Below are 10,196 nucleotides of genomic sequence, written 5' to 3' on the forward strand. Positions count from 1 at the left end.
TACCAGGGGCATATAGCCCCAGACAACATAGCTCCTAGGGTCACTCGGGTACTCAAACCCCTCCACCACGTTAAGGTGGCAGTTCAAGGAGAGGTTGTCCCATTGTGTAATACAGGCTTCTAGTTGCTCAACTGTCTTAGGTCTTTTTTGTCGCACCTTCCTCTTTATGATGCGCCAAAAGTTTTCTATGGGTGAAAGATCTGGACTGCAGGCTGGCCATTTCAGTACCCGGATCCTTCTTCTATGCAGCCATGACATTGTAATTGATGCAGTATGTGGCCTGGCATTGTCATGTTGGAAAATGCAAGGTCTTCCCTGAAAGAGACTACGTCTGGATGGGAGCATATGTTGTTCTAGAACTTGGATATAACTGTCAGCATTGATGGTACCTTTCCAGATGTGTAGGCTGCCCATGCCACACGCACTCATGCAACCCCATACCATCAGAGATGCAGGCTTCTGAACTGAGCGCTGATAACTTGGGTTGTCCTTCTCCTCTTTAGTCCAGATTACATGGCGTCCCAGTTTTCCAAAATTAGCTTCAAATTTTTTATCGTCCGACCACAGAACACTTTTCCACTTTTTAATCACAGTCCATTTTAAATGATCCTTGGCCCAGAGAAAACGTCTGCGTTTCTGGATCCTGTTTAGATACAGCTTCTTTTTTGACCTATAGAGTTTTAGCCGGCAACGGCGAATGGCACGGTGGATTGTGTTCACCGACAATGTTTTCTGGAAGGATTCCTGAGCCCATGTTGTGATTTCCATTACAGTATCATTCCTGTATGTGATGTAGTGCCGTCTGAGGGCCCGAAGATCACGGGCATCCAGTATGGTTTTCCGGCCTTGACCCTTATGCACAGAGATTGTTCCAGATTCTCTGAATCTTTGGATGATATTATGCACTGTAGATGATGATAACTTCAAACTCTTTGCAATTTTTCTCTGAGAAACTCCTTTCTGATATTGCTCCACAATTTTTCGCTGCAGCATTGGGGGAATTGGTGATCCTCTGCCCATCTTGACTTCTGAGAGACACTGCAAATCTGAGATACTCTTTTTATACCCAATCATGTTGCCAGTTGACATAATAAGTTGCAAATTGGTCCGGCCTCTTATTGCTACCTGTCCCAACTTTTTTGGAATGTGTAGCTCTCATGATATCCAAAATGAGCCAATATTTGGCATGACATTACAAAATGTCTCACTTTCAACATTCGATATGTTATCTATATTGTGAATTAAATATAAGTTTATGAGATTTGTAAATTATTCCATTCCTTTTTTACTCACAATTTGTACAGTGTCCCAACTTTTTTGGAATCGGATTTGTATGTTAATGTATGCACTCAATACTTGGTCAGGGCTCCTTTTGCACAAATTACTGCATCAATATGGCATGGCACGGAGGCAATCAGCCTGTGGCACTGCTGAGCTGTTATGGAAGCCCAGGTTGCTTATATAGTGGCCTTCAACTCGTCTATGTTGTTGGGTATGGTATATCTCATTTTCCTTTTGACAATACCCAATAGATTCTCTATGGGATTCAGGTCAGGTGAGTTGGCTGGCCCATCCAGCACAGTAATACCATGGGCAGCAAACCAGTTACCAATCATCTTGGTACTGTTGCCACACAGGTGCCGCACACTGATTTCCTTTTCCTGCTGGAAAACGAAATCAGCATCTCCATAAAACTTGTCCACAGATGGAAGCATGAAGTGCTCTAAAATATCTTGGTAGACTGCTGCGTTGACACTGGACTTGATAAAACACAGTTCTCAGGTCGACATTCTGTATTGTTAATTATTTATTCCATGAGCTGTAAGCCATACTCATCAAGACTGAAACAAAAATGGCTTGAAATGTTTCACTTTGTGTAATTAATCTAGAATACAGTGGGGAGAACAAATATTTGATACACTGCCGATTTTGCAGGTTTTCCCACTTACAAAGCATGTAGAAGTCTGTCATTTTCATCATAGGTCCTCTTCAACTGTGAGTGACGGAATCTAAAACAAAAATCCATAAAATCACATTGTATGATTAAGTAATTAATTTGCATTTTATTGCATGACATAAGTATTTGATACATCAGAAAAGCAGAACTTAACATTTGGTACAGAAACATTTGTTTGCAATTACAGAGATCATACGTTTCCTGTAGTTCTTGACCAGGTTTGCACACACTGCAGCAGGGATTTTGGCCCACTCCTCCATACAGACCTTCTCCAGATCCTTCAGGTTTTGGGGCTGTCACTGGGCAATATGGACTTTCAGCTCCTTCCAAAGATTTTCTATTGGGTTCAAGTCTGGAGACTGGCTAGGCCACTCCAGGACCGTAATATGCTTCTTACGGAGCCACTCCTTAGTTGCCCTGGCTGTGTGTTTTTCAGGTTGTTGTCATGCTGGAAGTCCCAGCCACGACCCATCTTCAATGCTCTTACTGAGGGAAGGAGGTTGTTGGCCAAGATCTCACGATACATGGCCCCATCCATCCTCCCCTCAATACGGTTCAGTCGTCCTGGCCCCTTTGCAGAAAAGCATCCCCAAAGAATGATGTTTCCACCTCCATGCTTCACGGTGGGATGGTGCTCTTGGTGTTGTACTCATCTTTCTTCCTCAAAACACGGCGAGTGGATTTTAGACCAAAAAGCTTTATTTTTGTCTCATCAGAGCACTTGACCTTCTCCCATTCCTCTTCTGGATCATTCAGATGGTCACTGGCAAACTTCAGACGTGCCTGGACATACGCTGGCTTGAGCAGGAGTACCTTGCGTGCGCTGCAGGATTTTAATCCATTACGGTGTAGTGTGTTACTAATGGTTTTCTTTGAGACTGTGGTCCCAGCTCTCTTCAGGTCATTGACCAGGTCCAGCCGTGTAGTTCTGGGCTGATCCCTCACCTTCCTCATGATCATTGATGCCCCACGGGGTGAGATCTTGCATGGAGCCCCAGACCGAGGAAGATTGACCGTCATCTTGAACTTCTTCCATTTTCTAATAATTGCGTCAACAGTTGTTGCCTTCTCACCAAGCTGCTTGCCTATTGTCCTGTAGCCCATCCCATCCTTGTGCAGGTCTATGATTTTCTCCCTAATGTCCTTACACAGCTCTCTGGTCTTGGTAACAAGTTCAAACAGGTGCAGTTAATACAATGAGTAATGAGTGGAGAACAGGAGGGATTCTTAAAGAAAAACTAACATGTCTGTGGGAGCCGGAATTCTTACTGGTTGGTAGGTGATCAAATACCTATGTCATGCAATAAAATGCTAATTAATTATTTAAAAATCATACAATGTGATTTTCTGGATTTTTCTAAGTAGGGAAACCTGCAAAATCGGCAGTGTATCAAATACTTGTTCTCCCCACTATGTGGTGATACTTTTTGAGTTGAATTATGGGAAGAAATTGACTTTTCCACAATATTCCTTTTTTTATTTTTTAGATGCACCTGTACTCATTGTATTAACTCTGTCTGAACAGCTGTCATAGGAAAGCAGTCTGTACACGGGCATCCCATGTTCTTATAATTATACCTGGTATTAATTATACCCGGGTGCCCATTTGCCTTATTTCCTGCATTGTGTTTGGATCTCACACCCCATACCCCCCCCCCCCCACCCCACATGCAGATTAGTTTGTAGCTATAATTCACATTGTAAATTAAATCAAATTAATTATACCTGTTTTATACCCCCCTAAACATTTCCCTACCCCTTCTACCTCTTTCCCTGCTGACAATGTTTATCTGCCTTCCCGGGAGATGCTGGCAAATTCTTCACTTGGTTATAATAGCGCCTTTAAACACTGCATTAAACAATTCTTCACTGAGCCAATAGAGGCTGACATGCATATCATTAACATTAACGCTCCATGTACATCTATGTTCTATAACTACTGAATTTTTGTAACGCAGTACTGTTTCTAGATGGAGCCCAGATGTCATTGTAAACTGTATCTTCATCTAGACCTGGCATTACAGTTTTTTTTCAGTCAATTTGTCACACTGAAATTAATGCAGCATTCTCAAAACTGTACTTACAGTTCTCGCATGTAATAAATTAAGCACAAAATGGTTTCACCTACAAAAGGTGATGCTCAAAATAATGAACTAATGTTTAAAATGTATATATATCCATCAATGAATGAATCATTGTCACCAAATCAAAAGGTTCCTTTATCATTGCTGAAACCAACACTGTCTAAATGCAGACATATTGCCAAATGACAGTGATATTTGCCCACTGTAAAATACTGTCAAATTGCTAACATTGCCTGTGTAGCCAACTGAATAGTATTACTGTCAAAAAGTCATAGCAAATTTTGCCATGACAACAATCTGCTGTGATGACCTCATCGCAATCCTCCATTGCACCTAGTTAGCATCCATTGCATTTAAGGACTGCTTGTAATGAGGATTGTAAAAAAATACCTTCCATCTTCACTGCGATAAGAACTCCTCAATTGGATCAAAAACACTGTTGAGCTACAAACCACTCCCTAATTCTGTATGTATGGTGGAAACATTGTTCAAAGCTGTAACAAAAGTTGGAAAGTAAGTTCTTACAAACCCCCTCTCATTCTGAGATCCCTGTAAAGACTGTCCAGGAAATTGAGGAGATGTGTGTTATAGGGCCCAATTATGGGAATGTGGGTAAGTATACCATTCTCACATATGGCAGCACATTTTATGTTCCCACTACGCTGGTCTGGCAAAGCAACAGTGGCTTGATAAACAATGATGTTATAGCCCAAGCAAGCAAGTTTATTTATATAGCACAATTCATACATGGAAGCAATTCAATGTGCTTTACAAAGAAAAATATATGAAAGTACAATAACATGAAAACAAATACTCAAATGAAAACATCCAAGCAAAGGAATATATCATAATAATATGTCTCATCTCATCTTCATCCGCTTATCCGGTATCAGGTCGCGGGGGCAGCAGCTCCAGCAGGGGACCCCGAACTTCCCTTTCCCGAGCCACATTTGCCAGCTCTGACTGGGGGATCCCAAGGTGTTCCCAGGCCAGTGTCAAAATATAATCTCTCCACCTAGTCCTGGGCCTACCCCGAGGTCTCCTCCCACCTGGACGTGCCTGGAACACCTCCCTAGGGAGACGTCCTGGGGGCATCCTTACCAGAGGCTAAGGTAAGGATGCCCCCAGGACATCCCTAAGGGAGAAGCCAGCCACCCTTTTGAGAAAACCCATTTCAGCCGCTTGTACTTAGGTGAGGGTAGGAAGGAAAATTGACCGGTATATCGAGTGCTTTGCCTTCTGGCTCAGCTCTCTTTTCGTCACAACGGTGCGGTGTAACGCCTCATTCCCTACCCGGAGGAGGCACTCCATCAGTTTCCTGCTGAGAACCATGGCCTCAGATTTAGAGGTGCTAATCCTCATCCCAACCCCTTCGCACTCTGCTGCGAACCAATCCAGTGAGTGCTGAAGGTCACAGACCGATGATGCCTTCAGGACCACATCATCCGCAAAAAGCAGCGATGAGATCCCCAGCCCACCGAACTGCAACCCCTCCCACCCCGACTACGCCTCGATATCCTGTCCATAAAAGTTACAAACAGGATTGGTGACAAAGCGCAACCCTGGCGGAGGCCAACTGAGAAACCGAACACAACTCTCACTTTGGACATACAGGGATTGGATAGCCCTCAGAAGGGACCTCCTCACCCCATACTCCCGCAGCACCTCCCACAGAATCTCCCAGGGGACCCGGTAATACGCCTTCTCCAAATCCACAAAACACATGTAGACTGGATGGGCATATTCCCAGGCCCCCTCCAGGATCCTTGCAAGAGTAAAGAGCTGGTCGGTTGTTCTGTGACCAGGACGGAATCCCCATTGTTTCTCTTCAATCAGAGATTCGACTATCTGCCGAACCCTCCTTTCCAGTACCTTTGAGTAGACTTTCCCAGTGAGGCTGAGAAGTGTGATACCCCTGTAATTGGCACACACCCTCTGGTCCCCCTTTTTGAACAGGGGAACCACCACCCCAGTTCGCCACTCCTTAGGCACTTTCCCCGACTCCCACGCAATGTTGAAGAGGCGTGTCATCCAAGACATCCCCTCCACACCCAAAGCTTTCAACATTTCTGGACGGATCTCGTCAATCCCCGGAGCTTTGCATCTGTGGAGTTGTTTGACTACCTCAGTGACTTCTGCCATGGAGATTGACGATGCTTCACCATCAGCCTCCAGCTCTGCCTCCACTATAGAGGGCGTGTTAGTGGGATTTAGGAGTTCCTCAAAGTGTTCCTTCCATCGCCCAATTACCTCCTCAGTTGAGGTCAACAGTGTCCCATCCTTACTGTACACAGCTTGGATAGTTCCCCGTTTTCCCCGTTGGCCTCTTTCACAGCAGAGGTCGCAGCCCTTCGGGTCTGTCGGTACACTGCAACCGTCTCCGGAGTCCTCCGGGATAACATATCCCAGAAGGCCTCCTTCTTCAGTCGGACGGCTTCCCTGACCACCGTTGTCCACCAGGGTGTTCGAGGGTAACCGCCCTTGATGCACCTAAGACCTTTAGACCACAGCTTCCCGCCACAGCTTCGGCATTGGAGGCTTTGAACATTGACCACTCAGGTTCAATGCCCCCAACCTCCACAGGGATGCCAGAAAAGCTCCACCGGAGGTGTGAGTTGAAGATCTTTCGGACGGGGGCCTCCTCCAGACATTCCCAGTTCACCCGCAAACCTAATAATATGTACCACGTAATATTTAAGAAATTATTTACAGTAGACATTGTAATACAATTATACAATTACAGCAACACATCTCACATTGTTCAACATTCTGCATATACAGGTTGTAATTTTCAGTACTGAAAGACAAAGATTATAGCACTGTGTAGTGTACAAAACTGGTACATTGCAGTACAATATATGAATGCGCACCAGATTTTTCTCCTATGTCTTGGTGGAACTGGATTAGGACTCATTTTAGATCAATTCCATATAGTCAATTAATTAATGTAACAAATGAATTTAATATACAGCTCTGGAAAAAATTAAGAGACCCCTCCTAATTTTTCTTAAATTAGCATCTCTACATGTATGGCAGACATTCCATTCCAGTATCTGTTAAATTCCAACACAGGTACTGATTAAGTGATTACCTGAAGCAAATCTAATTTAACAAGAAAAATTATAACAAGAAACAAGGCAAGGCTAGTTCAGTTCAGTTCACCACGGAGCTGTACATTTGCATCTATGTATGGTGTTTGCCACGGGCCGTTTTAACAGCATATTAATAAGTAATAAGCTTTACCAGTATCGACTAACTTCCTGGAGTAGTCATAAGAATTTAGCTATTGCTAGTGAGTCTGCCAAAGCTATTTCATTTAGGTTCTGTAGTCTGACCAGAGATACACATTTGTTACATAAAAATTCTGATAAAAGAAATGACCAGACACACCGAGTATAGGCTAGGAAAGGACAATTCAGGACATAATTACAAATGGCTATACTAAATACTGACAAATCATTGAATATGTAAATAAACATCGAATTTCTATTTTTCGGTTCCTTCAGTGTCGGGATTATTGACAGCACCATGGAGTGGCACAGATTGGGCTTCACTTTCCGACCAGCCTCTGTCATTCTTGGACATGGTTAATTACATGTTCTATAATTGTTGATAGTATATCATTTGAGATTGCTTTTTGCCTTTCTCTGGCTTTTCCGCATCCTCTGTGCCCCCCTCTCCCCCTCACCACACCCTCTAATCCCCCTTTCTGTTGCACAAGCAGGTTCTTGTCCCTGTCGGTCTCCTGCCTGCTCCATTTTCCACAATTGTGAAATTCAGTCTTACCCTTGATGTGTAAATGTGTTAGGGGACTGAGGTTATCAGTTGCAATTGTACTCTTATTTGGACAGCATATGTGATTGGTTGGTCGAAAATGTGAGAAAATTGAGTTATACCCCATCTAGCTTAAGTTGCTTTTGTCAACTATTACAGCTACACCAGAAAACTGCTAATTATTTAATGTATGTTTTTGCAGGTTACTGTGACAGCTGGTTCATTTAATGAACATGCAAGGATTCACAAAGTGAGCATGTGTATAATTGCATGTAAGAGTAATATAATTAAACAGAAAATGAATGTAAGCTATTTTCATTAGCAAGGCTTATTAATGCCTTTTGTGTGAAAGCGAGGATGACTGCATTCATGTGAGCACATGACCTAATGGTGTATTTCTTAACGTTTGATCGGCAGCCTGTTACCTTAACAAAGCCCAGTTATAGCTCGATTAAAGCAATTGCCAAATTTTATCAAGTGGTGTATTTCAGTAGAGGAAATTCCCGTTCATCTTACAAAATGTGACTTATAGACTGAAAATCACTTGTGATTGTAAGCAAGCAAGCAAGTTTATTTATATAGCACAATTCATACATCAAAGCAATTCAATGTGCTTTACAAAGAAAAATATATGAAAACAATAACATAAAAACAAATAGTCAAATGAAAACATCAAAGCAAATGAATACAAAAAAAATACAATAAGAAAACATATACAGATTAAAAGTGGGAAGCTATAAGGCTAACGATTAAAAGTGGGACGCTATAATGCTAAACAGAGTGGTTAAGTTTAAGTGCTCACTCATAGGCATGTGAGAAGAGAAGTGTTTTAACCTGGATTTAAAAATTGATACGTTTGGGGCAAGTCTAAGATCTTCTGGTAGTTTATTACAGTTTTGTACAGCATAAGTGCTAAACGCAGCTTCTCCATGTTTATTTTGGACTCTGGGCTCTACTAGCTGACCTGTGTTCATGGATATAAGAGCCCTCCTCGGTTTATATTCTGCAAACATATCAGAAATGTATTCGGGTCCTTAACCATTCAGAGATTTATAAACTAAAAGCACCACTTTGAAATCTATTCTGTAACTGACTGTAAGCCAATGCAAAGTTTTAAGAACCGAAGTGATGTGCTCTGTTCTCTTGGTCCTGGTTAACATTCTAGCAGCAGCATTCTGAATGAGCAGCAGTTGTTTTAGTTTTTTTCAGGAGTCCAGTTAAGTGGCCATTACAGTAGTCAATCCTACTAGAGATAAAGTAGTGCATGTAGTTGCATTTCACACAAAATCGTGAATAAAAATTGTCTGCATAATTAAATAAGCATTGTGGCATAATATCCATATTTTTGTATCAGCTTTGTCTACACTGGATTGTAACTGATGAGGACTAATTCTTGGCCACATGAGGGCAGTGGATTCTTAAATTCAGACATTTGCTGATTTTCCTTGAGGTTTCCTATGTATATTAGAGATGACACCAATGTCAGTATTATTTCTCTCTGCAAGCAGATAATGATCCTATAATATTGCGAAGCATTCTAAGATGGCAATTAGGAGGAAATCATGCATGCACAACAATCTTTAACCATGGTCTTCAACTGGGTAGACCCAGAAATTAATTGTTTGGAAAGTATTTGCTTTTAAGTTGAACACACTAGGTACATTATATTTCACATCTTATATAACTTCATTGGGCCTCATTCACCAATATCTTCTTAAATTATTTCTTAAATTTGTTCATGAAAAAGGTACTAAGAAAAGTCAACGTCAGGTTCATGACGTGTTCTTAAACCACAGAATTGATCACTTCGGTGTTCTTATAACAATGAATCCCATTGTCCTTGTAAATTGAAAATGCATGCCAGTTGTTCCTAATTAGCATAGTTACATGCCCCACCAATCCCCATATAAAGACATGAGATTGCAGGGCCATGTCCACTCACAGAAATCATGCACAGAAATTCAAAAGAAAATTGAGTGAAGTCAAGGATGCCCAATCCATAATTTAAAGAGTGGAGCACCAGACTCCAAACATTAAAAAAATAATCTGTTTTTCTGAAGTGGAGGTACTGCTGCAGGAAGTGAACAGGAAAAAACTGGTTTGATCTCAAATCTGAGGCCCAAAACAATATTGCCAAACAATAATAATGTAAAGTATTATCAAAAAAATATTTTGAATGATGAATTATTATTATAATTTCAATCCTATAGCTTATTAAACTGTAGAATTGAAGAAAACGCAATAACTTATAATTTGGCATTAACGTCAGCACTGTTTTTGAGTGTGCATAAATTCTGTTCTTAATGCATAAGTGGGCTTTAAGAAGGAATTTCTTAAGAACGGTTGGTGAATGAGGCCCATTGTTCTTACATTACATTCAT

Source organism: Esox lucius, chromosome 5 (genome assembly GCF_011004845.1).
Source record: "Esox lucius isolate fEsoLuc1 chromosome 5, fEsoLuc1.pri, whole genome shotgun sequence".
Lineage (NCBI taxonomy): Eukaryota > Metazoa > Chordata > Actinopteri > Esociformes > Esocidae > Esox > Esox lucius.